Here is a 15,753-nt window from a genome sequence, read left to right as displayed (position 1 = left end):
TTTTTTTTAACATTTGAATCCAGTGAATTCAGCTATTTTTTCAAAACTGTTTTTCTGGGGGGTCTTGATTCTTCAGTTAATAAACGGATAGCATTGTACTTTATTTGTCTTTAAAGCATTTTTTTTTTTTTTTTTTTTGGTGAGGAAGATTGCTGCTGAGCTAACATCTGTGCCAGTCTTCCTCTATTTCGTATGTGGGATGTCACCACAGCATGTCTTGATGAGCAGTGTGTAGGTCTGTGCCTGGGCTCTAAACCCATGAATCCTCGGCCGCCAAAGTGGAGTGTGTGAACTTAACCACTACCACTGGGGCAGCCCCCAAAAGCACTTTTTTCTATCCACGTGCCCTGCCTTGTAGCTACATTAATGTGAGCATTTACAATGCTATGCTATCATTCTTTCCCTGACGTTTACTGCAGGCAGTTGAAATTGTGATGAGTCTTAATGACCATCAATGTTGTGTTCTGCATCTTGACGTTTGACGGAAGGTCTAGACAGGATTCAGAGAAAACTACACAGGAAGCCAGTGTGACACTATGACACATATTAAAGTTATTGAGATTTTGGATTCTATCACTATCTTTGTTATCTGTAAAATGCAAAAGGGCGAGGTTTATCATAATTTTATTCATACCACTTCCATATCCTTCCTACCATTACTAAGAAAAAAATAATTGGTTGAGGAAGCAAAATTCAGTAACAACATTTCGTATTTTATTGCTAACTAAAATTTTCAGGGCTTATATAGTTTTCTTTGTACAAGTAAAAATATTACTGTAGACTTTTTATTATTTTGTTTGAATAAGCAAATCCATAAATATTATTGAATTGAGGATGGTTAGCTAAAAATGGCTTACTGCCAAGAAACCTCATAGGACAGCACTATGCTGAGAATTTACTACAATCTGACACTAGGGTCTGACACACTGTTTCAAGCTTTTTAAATTTTTAATATTTTTGTCAATGTGCCATAGTTGAAAAACCAGAAATTCACTCAAAGTAGATCAAGTGAAAATGTGATATATCTGCAGGCTACAGGGAAATCTCATGGAAAGAATTTCAGGATGCAAAGCCAAACCTCAAGAACTGAAAAGTCAAGAAAGTTTTTAGTTTTCTCTCTTTGTCCGTACTTCCCTTTGTGTACTTTTTCTATTTTCCTCTTTGTAGATTGATCCTCTCTGTTTATCTTCTCTTTTCTTGCTTATATTGTTGAAGACAATTTATTCACTTCCAAAGAGACCATAACTCCCAAAGGCCAAGGCCTTTTTCCCCAGTAGGCAAGCTTCAAGGTAAACCAAATGATTAAAGGATAGTTTGGTGGGGATGGAATTAGAGCAGGTGAACGAGGTATGGCTATATGACTTTTCAACAGCAGCTCGTCTTCAGAATTGTACCCCTCTCAGAACCCGTTGAAGTGATGGGCTTGAGCGGTAGTGTTTATACCGTGTGATCCCATGGCAGGTAGACAATCTGGACATAGATCTAATCATTCAGAGTCTCAGGGTTTAGGCTTTGAAGCAAGGGACACAGACAGGAAGTCAGTTTGAAAATTGTGCATCCTGGATTCTTCTTGTGGAGTGAGTGCCAGAGCTGGCTCCTTGGAGAGCCTGAGCAGCCAGCCAGCAGAAGCTGTAGGGACAAAGAGAAGAAGTAACAAGCAATCTGTGACGAGAAAAATGGAATACATACACAAATGTAAGTAGAGCAAGGACCTTTCTGGCCTCAGAGTAAGAAAGACAGGCCAGAGTAATGACCGGACTTTGAAACTCGGCTTTGAGTCCTAAATTCGGTTGAAATTGCCTCATAGCCTAGCAATGTATTTTCACTTGATCTACTTTGGGTTAATTTCTGTACTTGTTAACATATATGCCACATATATATATTTATTACAGTAATACATGTGCATAATTTAAAAGTTGAATAGTAATACAGGGTTTATAATGAAAAGTAGCAGTGTTCATTTCCTCCTCACTCCCAGATAACTTCTCTTCTGAACTTTCAACTCTGAAATTGTTTCTTTTAGAATTTACTCCTATACTTCTAAAACTTTTGCTTGAATTCCTGTTTCTTAATCTCTCAGTTTTAGCATTATAAGTTGATTCCCTACTGTGAAAGAAGAGGATTTAGCTACCTTTTAACAATTGCCCTCCATTCATTTAGTATATTCATCACAATTTTTGGTTAAATCAACATTTTGTTTTTGCATTATTATGACTATAGGTATGGTTTATTACATGTGTTTTATTACAAAATGCATAAATATTCACTGCTGAGTCATAAATTGTACAAGAGTTACATTTCCTTTTGGAGTTAATAATTGCCTCATTTTGGGGGAGGGTTTAGGTTTTTATATAACTATCATTAATTCTTCCCTAAATTCTGTAACAAAATGTAAAAGCTAAAAGAAACTCTCGATTTGGTTTAAAACATCAGAAAATCTATCCTTTCCCTTTAGCTCTTAGAAAAATCAGTAGAGGTACCCTCCATCTTCCTGCTCCAGCCAAGAGTGGTTAATTTTAGTGCCTGCTCCACAGCTGTCATTCTGAGTCATCCACTCACCATCATTTAAGAAATCCTTTACCTCTTTGCTGTGTTGAAGTTTATATTTCCTGGGTTCCACGTCTTTCACTTTCTTGACTGACTACCTCATTTTTGCAGAGCACGTTCTCCAATAGCTTCCTAAGAAAGGGTTTATAGAAGGCAAAATTTTTGAGCACTTGCTTATATGAAAAGGTCATTTTTTCTACTCCTACAGTTAATTGATAGTTTATAAGTATACTTCAAACTTGAAATTATTTTCCTCTCAGAATTTGTCTTCTGTTATTTTCCAGCTTCAACTATTGACTGTAGAATAGAGTCATAGGCATAGAATTCTAGCGGCATCTGATCCCTTTTCTTCTGTCTGTGACCTTTTTCCCCTCTAGCCCACTGGTGCATATATATTTTTTTATTCATTTAGGGCATTAGGCAGGTCTTTTCTATGTGGAAATTTATGTCTTTTTGTTCTGATATTTTTTTGCTTAAGTTATACTTTTAATTATTGCTTCTCATTCAGTTTCTTTATTCTGTTTCTGAAACTTCTTTTGGTCAAATATAGATCTCTGGGTTTTGGTCATTCAACTTATCTTCTCTCTTCTGTGATGCAACTCTGTAATTTTGTTATAAATAATAGGAAATATTCTTGACATTAACATCTAGAAGTTCTATGATTTAAAAAAAACTTTTGACAATTGTACCTTTAATTTCCAAGAGAAATTTCTTGTTCTACGAATGCTCCTTTAGTGTCTGGTCCCAGCTAACTCACTGTAGCCTTGTGAGTGACCTTGAGGCAGAAGCACCCAACTTAGTCATGTCCGGCTTTTGACCCACAAAAATCATGAGCTGATAAATATTTATTGCTTTAAATGCTAGGTTTATGCAGCAATAGATAACGAGTCTTTTGGTTTCCTTAATATACATATTTATTTCATGACAGGGAAGACAAGTAAAGAGCTGACTACAGCATTATTCTCTTCAGATAGGCCAAAAAGAATATTTTGTATCCATATATTATTAGTGCCCTTGGTATTATACGTAGATCAAAAAAAACACCAAAATGAATGAATGTGAATGTAATTTTTTCTTTCTCCCATTTGTGAATTTCCGACTATCTTATGATAGCACTTGTAACTCAGAAAGCATTTGTAGGACAGCTAGAGAGGTAGTAGTTGAATGTGACATCAGTGAGTGATTTATCTTCTCAATTTGTTGAATTATTTCAAATTACTTTCCATGTTGTCAGACTGTATATTTTTATATTATACTGATTTATTCAAGATAAACCTTTGGATCACAAAATCTCAAATATTTAGTGTATTAAAAGCCCCCTCCCCAACCACTACCACTCAGGTGATACCTGCTGTAGTTAAGACCAAGACTGGGGCCAGCCCCATGGCCCAGTGGTTAAGTCTGCAAGCCCTGCTTCAGCGCCCAGGGTTTTGCCGGTTCGGATCCTGGGTGCAGACATGGCGTCACTCATCAAGCCATGCTGAGGTAGTGTCCCACATAGCACAACTAGAAGGACCGACAACTAGAATATATGACTATGTACTGGGGGGCTTTGGGGAGAAGAAGAAGAAAAAAAAAGAAGATTGGCAACAGATGTTAGCTCAGGTGCCAAACTTTGGGGAAAAGTAATAAAGAGTTACTTCCTCCAAAAAAAAAAAAAAATGACCAAGACTGACATGAATTCTATTTTACCATGAAGAAACTATGGTCAGGGATGAAATTAGTGAATAAATTGGGAGCCCTGTACACAGTACTCCTTCTTTTTAATAGTCTCTCGCCATTTGGCCAGAAACTAGAGAAGGTATGATGCACTGTAAGAGAAATGCTATCGTAAAGAAGAAAAAGTGCCAAAATGGAAATCTGATACAGGCAACATAGTCAATGCCACATGGGCAAAGAAATATATATATATGTATGTTTTTTGCTGAGGAAGAGTAACCCTGAGCTAACATCTATGCTAATCTTCCCCTATTTTGTGTGTAGGTTGCCGCCATAGCATGGCTGATGGGTAGTGTAGGTCTGTGCTTGGGATCCAAATCCGTGAACCCAGGGCCACCACACAGTGCCCTGAACTTAACCACTATGCCACAGGGCCAGACTTCAGAAATAACTTTTAAATCACGTTCGAAAATGTGGGTGGGGGAGAGTCGTTAACTGTTACTGAGTAACAGCTCAGTGTCAGGCACTATCCTAGTTGCTTATGTGCCATCTCAATCCCCACAATAGCCCTGTGACTTAGGCATTATTATCCTCCTTTTACAAATTAGGAAACTGACTTGCTAATGTCAGGAAATTAATGAACTAACCCAGATCTATCAAATCCCAGAGCGTATCTTCTTTCTCTATGTCGTTCTCTTCCTGATACAAATGGGGAATTCTATTTTATATCCCTCAACATTATTATTGATTTGATAAATATTTATCATCTCCCACATGCCTGGGTTAGTCCTAGGCACTACAGATACAAAAAAGGAATTCTTGCCTCTGGAAGTTGACAGTTCAGGAATGGTTGGTTTTGAAACAATAAATTAGTTTTACCAATTTACTCTACAGTTATTAAGAAGATTGTCATTTATTTTAGTGACTGTTTTCCTTTTCTGAATATGTGATTCAAGTCTGATAACTTCAGTTATAGTCCATGCAATAAAATGGGACTCAGAATTCCTGCCATTTGGTTCAGCAAATATTGAATTAAATAGCAAAACAAATAAACAATGGAGGGTCACACCTATAGAATAAACAAAGTAAATCAGACAAAAATTTTATGAATGCCCTTTTGTCATTCTAAAAAATAGCAAATGTCTTTAAGATTAACATTACCTATTGAAGTAATCACAACTATGTGTGTCTGGCACAAATTCTGATGACATTATGGGTTTCTGATTTGGCATTTTGGAAGAGTACATTAAACGGGCTACAAAAGAATCATATGATCTCTGATGAATGCTGGAATGTTACTGTGTTATTTTGAGAAGCAAGAGCCAGGTATGAAAAACTTTGTGTGGGTGTTCGGGATTCAAAACTTGATGTGTAACTGACTGGCATAGTACATATTGGCATGCAGATAATTTTTCTGGAAAAATGTAATAATGTTTTCACTAGGAGAAATGACCTTAGGGTGTAACAAATGCACTCCCTTTTCTTTTGATATTTTCACAACCTGTTGTAGAAATGTAGTATATGCCTTTTGTTGGAAAAGAAAAAAATCTTGGCATTGTCATTACTTTTTGAGAAAGAATTTCAAAATTGTTTAGAAAATTGGCCTTACTTCAAAGGGTGCACTTAAACTAGTTCCTGCATCTTGTCTGAAGAATCAACAATTGGTTTGTTCTCTTAATTCCAAAACTCATCTGGTTGTTTCTCGTAACATGGCATGCAGCTGCCTGGATTGACTTGCCAACAAAAACAACTAAATACTTCTAATAAAATATATTTAATAAAATTTTCTTAAATGCATCAATGAACTGACAATAAAGTAAGAAAATTTCAGGTCAATTATCTAAGTAAAATCAGGAACTCAGAAACTGAAGTGGAGAAATGGCTTCTTCCCTAACCACCTTTCTCCATGTCCCCACCGGGTATTAGAACAAGAAACAATGCAAGACTTGTCCAAGATAAGGAGTCTAATAGGAGGACGCTCCTCCCCCATAAAACTGGGATATCAAATGGCTAAACGTGTAATGGCGAGCCAGCATTAAATTCTCTCCACCCACCTCACTCCCCAGAAGATAACAAGGAAAATCAACTTTCTTGAATTTAAGTGCTGCACTGAGAAGGGTAAAAAGCCATAACTGAGAATCTGAACCAAAATCTGACCCTCAGGCTCAATATATACTAGAGGTCCCCTATAGTTAGGAAGGAAAATAAATAAAGGAGATACGGATGGGAAAAAGAAACAAAGATATCATTATTTGTAAATGTTATGAATAGACATAGAATAGTAAAAAAAATTATAGATAAATTACTAGAATTAAGAAAAGATTTTAATAAGGTCACTGGATACAAAATTAATATGCAAAAAAGCAATTGCAATTCTATACGATTTAATAGTCTTGTTTGCAATGGCAAAAAGAAAATGGAAACAACTCAAATGTCAATCAAGGGGAGATTGAACAAAAAATGTGGTATAGGCAAATAAGGGAGTAGTATACAGTGGCAAAAAAATTAATGGCAGCCACACATCTTCTTGGATTAATTTCACAAATATATATACATATATGAGCAAATGGAGCAAGTCATAGAAGACTACATGCACTAGGGTTCATTTACATAAAGTCAAAAACAGGCAATACTCAATATCCTGTTGGTTAGGGATAAAACCTTTGATGGCACAAAGATAAAGAAAAGCAAGAAAACGATTATCATAAAAGTAGAGATACTATATGGCTTTGGTAGGAGAAATTCTGAACTTCAATATGGCATTGAATTTCACTGAAAGCGCTTTGAGAATTCCATCTTAGATAAACATGTTGTAGATTCTGCTCCTATAGAGGACCTGAATTTTACATGTTATCTTTTTATATCCTTGCTTGTAGTCATTTCATGATTTAAAATATACATCTTAAATATAATTTAAAATGTATATTTAAATATAATTTTTTAAAAATAAAAGTAATATATGTATATCGTTTAAAAAGGCAAATAATACAAGGCTTCTAATCAATAAGCACTAAGGCTCACCCCTGTCTCTTCCCATCCTTGACATGTGATTTCCGTGAAAGTTAAGCAATTTCAATACTTAATTTTTTTCTTTTCTGATTTACCTCCATATTTTAAAATATAATATATATTCTGCCATTTGTTGATTTTTTTCAATTTTAAATGAATATTGACTTTCTAATATGGAAGACAAAGATGTCACCTATAATAATATATGTATTTCCCACCTCATCTACTTATATAGTTATATCACAATTTTTAATGAAATCCACATCCATTGTTTCTATTTTTGTGATATGGAAATACTGTTCAACAGCAAGCCACATAGAATGTTATGATTATATCTACTTTTCTGTACAATGTTTTGTTTTTCCAGGAGTCAATGCTTGCCTTATTTGTTGTTGTGGTTGTGGCTGTTGCTGTTGGGTTTGTTTTTCTATATTCCTATCACTAATTTTCTCCAAATTCTCCAAGATAACCGCAAGTAAGATATCTCAATGTGGTCAAACACTTCAGTTAATTTCTCATTACCATTTTTATTTTGTAGAAATCATTCCAAGACTACTTTGCCCTTTATTCCAATTTGGCTGCTCTTTAGGTCTGCCATTCTTGTTTGTTCCGCCAGGTTTATTGAGATATAATTGACATATAACATTGTGTAAGGTGTACAATGTGTTTATTTAGTACACTTATATATTGCAAAATGATTACCGCTATAACCTTAACTAGCACCTCCATCACATCTATAATTACCATTTTTTGTGTGTGTGGTGAGAACATTTAAGATTTACTCTCTCAGCAATTTTCAAGTATATAATACAGCATTATTAACTATAGTCACTGTGCTGTACATTAGATCCCCAGAATTTATTCATCTTATAACTGAAATTTGTATCCTTTGACCCACATCTCTCATTTGTACCTGCCCCCCTCCCCCCAGCTCCTGGTAACAACCACTCTACTCTGTTAGAGAAGTTCAGCTTTTTTAGGTTTAGGTGCCACATGACCTAAGTGCTATCATACAGTATTTGTCTTTCTCTGTCTGACTTATTTCGCTAAGCATAATCCCCTCAAGGTCTGTCTATGTTGTCGCAAATGTAGGATTTCCTTCTTTCTCATGGCTGAATAAGATGTCATTGTATATATACACCACATCTTCTTTATCCATTCATCTGTTGACAGGCACTTATGTTGTTTCCATATCTTAGCTATTGTGAATAACACTGCAATGAACATAGGAATTCAGATATCTCTCCAAGATCCTGTTTTCAATTCCTTTGGTTATGTTCCCAGAAGTGGGATTGCTGGATCATATGGTAGTTCTATTTTTGATATTTTGAGGAACTTCCATCTTGTTTTCCATGGTGGCTGCACCAATTTACATTCCCACCAATAGTGCAGAAGTGTTCCCTTTTCTCCACATCCTCATCAACATTTGTTATCTCTTGCCTTTTTGATGATAGCTACTCTGTGGTTTTGATTTTCATTTACCTGATGATTAGTGACGTTTATCACTTTTTCACATACCTGGTGGCCACTTGTATGTCTTATTTGGGAAAATGTCTATTCAGTTCCTCTGGCCATTTTTTAATTGGATTGTTTGTTTTTTTGCTATTGAGTTTTATGAGTTCTTTATATATTTTGGATATTAACCCCTTATCAGGCACATGGCTTGCAATTATTTTTCTACCATTTCATAGGTTGCCTTTTCATTTTGCTGATTGCTACTTTTGCTGTTTTTTATAGTCTGATGCAGCCCCACTTGTTATTTTTGCTTCTGTTGCTTTTCTTTTGGTGTTACATCCAAGAAATCATTACCAAGATCATTGTGGAGAAGCATTTTCCCTACGTTTTCTCCTAGGAGTTTTATGGTTTCTTTTTTTTTTTTTGAGGAAGATTAGTCCTGAGCTAACTACTGCCAATCCTCCTCTTTTTTGTTGAGGAAGACTGGCCCTGAGCTAACATCCGTGTCCATTTTCCTCTACTTTCTACATAGGATGCCTACCACAGCATGGCTCTTGCCAAGCAGTGCCATGTTTGCACCTGGGATCTGAACCATCAAACCCTGGGCCGCTGAGAAGTGGAATGTGTGAACTTAACCGCTGTGACACCAGGCCGGCCCCTGGTTTCTGTTCTTATGTTTAAATCTTTAACTGATTTTGAGTTGATTTGTAACTGGTGTAAGATATGGCTCCAATTTCATTCTATTGCATGTGATTATCCAGTTTTCCCAACACCATTTATCGAAGAGACTATCTTTTCCCCATTGAATAGTCTTGGCTCTCTTGTCAAATGCTAGTCAACCATATTGTGAGGGCTTAATTCTGTGCTCTTGGTTCTTTGCCACTGGCCTATGTTATCTACTTTAATGCTAGAACCATATTGTTTTGATCACTATAGCTTTGTAGTATAGTTCAAAATCAGGATGTGTGATGCCTCCAGCTTCGTTTCTCTTTCTCAGGACTGCTTTTTCTATTCCAGGTCTTCTGTGGTTCCGAACAAATTTTAAAATTGTTTTTTCTATTTCTGTGAAAAATGCCATCAAAATTTTGATAGGAATCGCATTGAATCTACAGATGGCTTTAGGTTGTATGGAAATTTTAACAGTACTGATTCTTCTGATCCATGAATGTGGGATATCTTTTCATTTACTTGTGTGTTCAGTTTCTTTCATCAAAGTCTTACAGTTTTCAGTGTACAGATCTTTCCCCTCCTTGATTAAACTTATTCCTAAGTATTTTATTGTTTTTGATGCTATTGGGAATGGGATTGTTTTCTTTATTTATTTTTCAGGCATTTCACTGTTAGTGTATAGAAACACAACTGATTTCTGTAAGTTGATTTTGTATCCTGCAAATTCACTGAATTCATTTATTAGTTCTAACAGTTTTTTAGTGGATTCTTTAGGATTTTCTCTATACAAGATCATATCATCTGCAAACAAAAACAACTTTACTTCCTTTTTTCCATTTTGGATCCCTTCTATTTCCTTTTCTTGCCCAATTGCTCTAGCTAGGATTTCTGGTACTATGTTGAATAGGAGTGATGAGAACAGACACCAGAGCATGGTGGTGTAGGCCCGTAACAAAAGACAGGGCCTGCTCTGGACCCACGAGCAGCTGCAGGGGTCCTGGCAGTCAGAGTACTCTCTCATGTCTGCGTGTCTCCCCCAGGCATGTGTACTGCAGTGGATGCTGATGACAAGTGTCAGTCTGGCAGTGTGCAAGTGCACAGCTGGAGGGGCTAACTCCAAGTGTGTGTATAGGGGTAGGACTCAGCTGCAGGGGGCTAGGCTGCCATCTTACAGTAGGGCAGCTGTAGAGGCCTGGGCTGGCTGGCAGTGTGATTCTTGGGCTCTGATGGGGGTGTGGGAAGGGAGAAGGGGAGAGACTCAATTGGCAGGCATCAGTGAATGTGATTACCTGTGGGGCAAAAGATGGTGAAAACTGTAGGGAGTCTGTGGCTGGTGTGTTGCTTATGGGTTTCTTCAGTAGTGAAATACGCTGCGTTCACCTGTAGAACAAGTTGCTGTGAACCATGGTCTCTGCCACTGCATGGCTGCTATCAGTAACCCCTGCTTCTCTTCCTTGTCCCTAGCCGTCTCTACGGTCTCTTTAAGTCTCTGCTTTGCAGGTCTGGGTGGGGTGAAACCTAAAGAGGAACTTCATATGTGCCCCCAAAGGCTGGGCAAGCTGGTCACTCACTCTGCTTTTCCTTCCCTGGTGAGGGGAACTCTTTCTAGAAGGAAAGTTTCCCCTTGGTGCTGAGCAATGCCAGCTTGGGGGATGAGATGACAAAGGCAAAACGAAGCTGTCTTCCTTCTCTTCTTGTGCAGTTATTCTCAGGGGTTTTGTGTGCCACTGTGTTGCTCAGTTGGACTCCAGGGCTCCCCCAGAACTGTTTTTGTTCGTGGATAGCTAATAACTTTCCTAAACAAATAAAGTTTCCCTCTTGAGTTAGTTTGCCCTTGACATCTCAGTAAACCCATGCTCAAATTCCTTGCACCCCAAAGCCTTTTTCTCTGAGTATATCTGCCTGTGTCTGATGAGGTCTGACTTCAGGATAAGTCCTCACTCACACTCAGAGGACCCATAAACTTCTCCCTTGACTGTCTCTTGGTGTTTAATGAAGCCTGACTTCTCAATAAACTCTTGGCCACTCAGAACACACATAAGGCCTCCACTCCACTCCGTCTTCTTTAATAATGTAATGTGACTTATGAAAAATTCTTATCTACATGAACCATAAGTATTCTTCCTAAAATATGCTTCCTTGTATAGGATGAGCTTAGACTTCAAGTTAAATCTCACCTACAACTTCTAAAGATTCTTCCCAGGACTGTCAGCCTATATCTGAGAAGGTAAACCCTCACCTATAGTCTCTACATTTGAACAAATCAGATTCTCTATCTCCTCTTGATATTCTCTGTGTCCTTGTTGGTTTACATCTTTTGTATTTTTTTTTTTTTTAAAGATTGGCATCTGAGCTAACAACTATTGCCAATCTTCTTCTTTTTTTTTTTTTTCTGCTTTTTCTCCCCAAAGCCCCCCAGTACATAGTTGTATATTCTAGTTGCAGGTCCTTCTAGTTGTGGTACGTGGGACGCTGCCTCAGCATGGCCTGATGAGCAGTGCCATGTCCGTGCCCAGGATCCAAACCGGGAAAACCCTGGGCCGCTGAAGCAGAGTGCACGAACTTAACCACTTGGCCATGGGGCCAGCCCCCTTGCACTCCTTTATCGTCATTTTAGTGGGGTTTCTGCATAGAGCAGAAATAAATGCATACCTTGAAGTTGCCATATTTAACAGCCCAAATAATTTTCACATCATAAAAATCTAGTAAAATGTTTCTTATAGGGTGTTTCTAGTTATAAAAAAGGTAGAGGTGACCTTGCTTAATAGTAAAATAAGTTCTTGAAATGATTTTAAAAAAGCTTGAAAAGTCACTGTGCTTACTATTGATAGTCTAACAGTACTTTTTTTTTTTTTTTTGGTGAGGAAGATTGGCCCTGAGCTAACATCTGTTGCCAGTCTTCTTTTTTTCTCTCCCCAAAGCCCCAGTACATAGTTGTATGTTCTAGTTGTAAGTTCTCCTAGCTATTCTATGTGGGATGCTGCCACAGCATGGCTTGATGAGTGATGCTAGGTCTGCACCCAGGATCTGAATTGGTGAACCCTGGGTCACTGAAGAGGAGTACACAAACTTAACCACAACACCACCAGTTGGAACCCTAACAGTACTTTTGACATTTTGCTATAATTTTTTAATTTACTATAATTTTGTGAATATTATTGAGTTATATTAGTAACTTTTAATATCTGTATTAGAAAAACGATTACTCAATTTTTACAGAAAAACTCATCAAATTCTGTAAAATAGATTACTTCTTCCAATTTAAATGTTATTTTAATGTCTTGCTATCTTTAAAATGCACTATCCTAATGTTCATGGTTAGTATCAATGGAAAAAAATGCCTGGGAAATGAAAGAACATGATCAATTTTATCGCTGAGAGACATATCAATAAATTTGAAAACTACCACAAAAAATTAAATGTCACAGAACACAAAGGCTATTTTAAATCTATGTATGAACAAACTGGCCTGGAAAACAGATTTCAAAAGTAATAAAGGGTTAAATACAGGCAGCTGCAGACTATTACAGCTTTACTTAGATAACGCAAGTATTATATGCCAAGATTAAAGGAAAGTCAACAAAAGTACTATCTTTATATGGACAAACTGATGAACTGAAAGGTCTCCCCAAACACAGATTCTTAGAACTGGAGGGAATCATTCAAGATGATATGTAGCATCTTGTCTTATTTCTACATCTCCCTTACATGTCACACATCTCTCTCAACAGACTGTGAGCTGTTGAGGCCAGTAGACTCACCTTCCCTCTCTTGCTCTTCACTGGGCCTAGCACAGCATGTAGCCAAGCACCTAGCATGTAGTCGATGTCTTACATATGTTTGATTAGTTGATGGCTAGTGAGTGAGAGATGATGAGCGACTCTGGAAGAAGAAACAGAATACATTTGCTTCAACTCCTTTCTCCCTCTGATTTTTAGCCTCAGCCTATGTGCAGGAAGCATGCATTATATTCTGTTCTCTGCCTGTCTTTGTGAGGTGGCCTGCTATTTTACAGCTATGCAAGTGACTGGGTGGGTAAAGGCTAATTTAACAGTGAAATATTAGCAAGCCTGTTGTGCCATTTACACAAAATCACATCCTTCAATTAAACTGTTAATGAAGTTGATATTTTATCTCCAGCTGTCTAGGTCCTATGTTTACCTCTCAGCTAGTTCTGACCTTGGGTGGGAAAGAGGCGTGCTGTTACTGGGCTCCCATGTACTCCCAGCTTTTAAAAAGTCATTCTGTTTATAAAATGAAAGCACAATATACGTTAATGAAAATCAAATAGTGTCATAGGAGTTATAGCAAAAGTCAAGTGCCTCTGCCCCATTCCTGCCCAATTCCATGGCAATGTCAACTTCTCAGAGGGAACCGTATTCAAATGTTTTTTATTTGTCTTGATAGTTTTCCTATTAATTCAATATACTACAACCAGGCCATAATTTACCACTTTATCAACTTTAGATATAATCCATTGGCTTTCTTCTATAGTGCATGAGGATTTAATGTACTTATACCATCACACCTGTACTATGAGTTTGTTAGATCCAGAATATATATATGTTAAAACCACAATAGTGGTAAAAGAAATTTTCACACGTAATTGTGATATATATATGTATTGCCTAGTACATAAGCATGCATTGCACATCATAGACACAATAAATATACATTGAGTGAATATATATAATTTTATGTTCCAACTCTTCCCTTAAAATGTGAATATTTTTCCCGTTATTAAACATTCATAGGTAACATTTTTTTAGATGGCTGACATTAACAGTGTATGGCTGCCATAATTTATTTAACCTTCAACTTATTATAAAATATTTAGGAAGTTTTCCAACTTTTTAAAGTTACAAATAACCTGTCTGTAAACCTCTTTATAATAAATCCATCAACTGCATCTCTGATCCTTGGACTAGATTCCTAGAAAGGGAATTACTGAGTCTAAAGTTCTTGATACATATTGCGACTTTCCTTTCCAAGATTTGCTTATTTGCACTCCTAATAATACTGTAAAAGAGTAATCATTTCATTGCATGTTATTCAACTCTAAATATATGTAGGCTCTAAGACTTTGCTAATTTTGTGAATTTAAAATGGTTACCTTGTTTTAGCTTGCAGTTTTTTCCCTTTTTTTTTTTTCTGAGGAAGATTAGCCCTGAGCTAACATCTGCCAATCCTCCTCTTCTTGCTGAGGAAGACTGGCCCGGAGCTAACATCCGTGCCCATCTTTCTCTACTTTATATGTGGGACGCCTACCACAGCATGGCCTGCTAAGCCGTGCAGTGTCTGCACTCGGGATCCGAACGGCTAACCCCAGGCCACCGAGAAGCAGAACGTGCGACCTTAACTGCTGCGCCACCGGGCAGCCCCTCAATAAAAGTTTTTGTCACTGAAATTTGTAAACACCAGGATTTGATCCTAATACTCTGCTGGGATGGCTCCTTGTAGTTTGGACATGACCATGGACTGGGGATTTATCTAGATTGGGAACTGGATGTGCGGACAACGATTATCCATTGCAACTTCTTGCAGAGTGATCTTCATATACGATATCTCATGGTGTCTCTCTGGAATTCAACTGTGTCCTACTACTTGCAGGATAAATGTCTAACCCCTTAAACGTGCCAAATATGACCTTTTCAGACGTGTCCCATTTACTTCTCCTGCCTCCTCTCCTCCTCTGTATAACCCTACTAACCCCAGTCCGGGAATACACTACACTCTCTGGGGTCCCCATCCTTTGCATCTCCACTGCATTTTGTCTTCGCTTCTTTCATCGACCGACTCTATCGGGTTAAAAGGTGATTGTGGGCTCCCACAGCACCTACGTGGCGCATTTCTCTAGCCTTATACTTAATTGCACTGTGTTGCAATCGTAGATTTCTGTTTCCGTCTGTTAGATTATGAGGGCGTCCTCCACTTCATAACTCCTAGCAAGGTGTTGGAAAGGAGGAGGAGTCAATAGATGTCAGCTGTTAGCGGAAAACAGCGCTGCAACATTTCAATACTATTCACTCAGTGAAAGCTTTTCAGGCTATTTTCAGTTTCCCTTCTATTATCTTTCTTTTACTGACCCTTTCTCTTCGGACTCTTTTCCCTCCCAGACACAACCCAGAGGCTGCGGAGAAGTGCGGCACGTATACCTCCCTCCAGGATCCCCGGCAGGTCGCCAAGGGCACACCCTGCCGCCTAGGACGCCACGTCAACGTGGTGGCGTCACGCGTAGCGCTGACGTCCCGCCGTCGGGCCAGCCCGTCAGAGCCTCCCAGGACCTATTTTTTTGCTGTTAGTCGTGGCAGCTGGAGCTCTGTTGGTGCTGAAAGCCGGTAACGAGAAGTCCAAAAGGCGGGTCCTCGCAGAGGCTGCTTCCTCAAAGTAAGGAGCCTTGCTGTCCTGGAGGAC

General features: G+C 38.0%; 1 protein-coding gene and 1 long non-coding RNA gene across 6 annotated transcripts in view; one reads left to right on the top strand and one right to left on the bottom strand.

Annotated features, from left to right (window-relative positions):
- Positions 1-692: 692 nt before the first annotated feature.
- Positions 693-15,552, bottom strand: LOC103556522 (uncharacterized). Its single transcript, XR_011522051.1, has 4 exons — positions 15,426-15,552; positions 13,101-13,221; positions 2,582-2,679; positions 693-1,629 (listed from the first exon to the last, which is right to left on the bottom strand). It is a non-coding gene; the product is annotated as an uncharacterized lncRNA (long non-coding RNA).
- Positions 15,551-15,753, top strand: part of TBC1D32 (TBC1 domain family member 32) — a 187,914-nt gene continuing 187,711 nt past the window's right edge. For all 5 annotated transcript variants that reach the window (XR_011522049.1, XM_070556904.1, XM_070556906.1 and 2 more), the window contains exon 1: positions 15,551-15,726. The gene's annotated coding sequence lies outside the window, so the exon portion shown is untranslated. The remainder of the gene's footprint in view (positions 15,727-15,753) is intronic.

This window comes from Equus przewalskii, chromosome 9 (assembly GCF_037783145.1).
Source record: "Equus przewalskii isolate Varuska chromosome 9, EquPr2, whole genome shotgun sequence".
NCBI classification, from domain to species: Eukaryota; Metazoa; Chordata; class Mammalia; order Perissodactyla; family Equidae; genus Equus; species Equus przewalskii.
The sequence above is the reverse complement of the archived record's forward strand: the minus strand, read 5'-3'. Positions and strand labels throughout refer to the sequence as shown.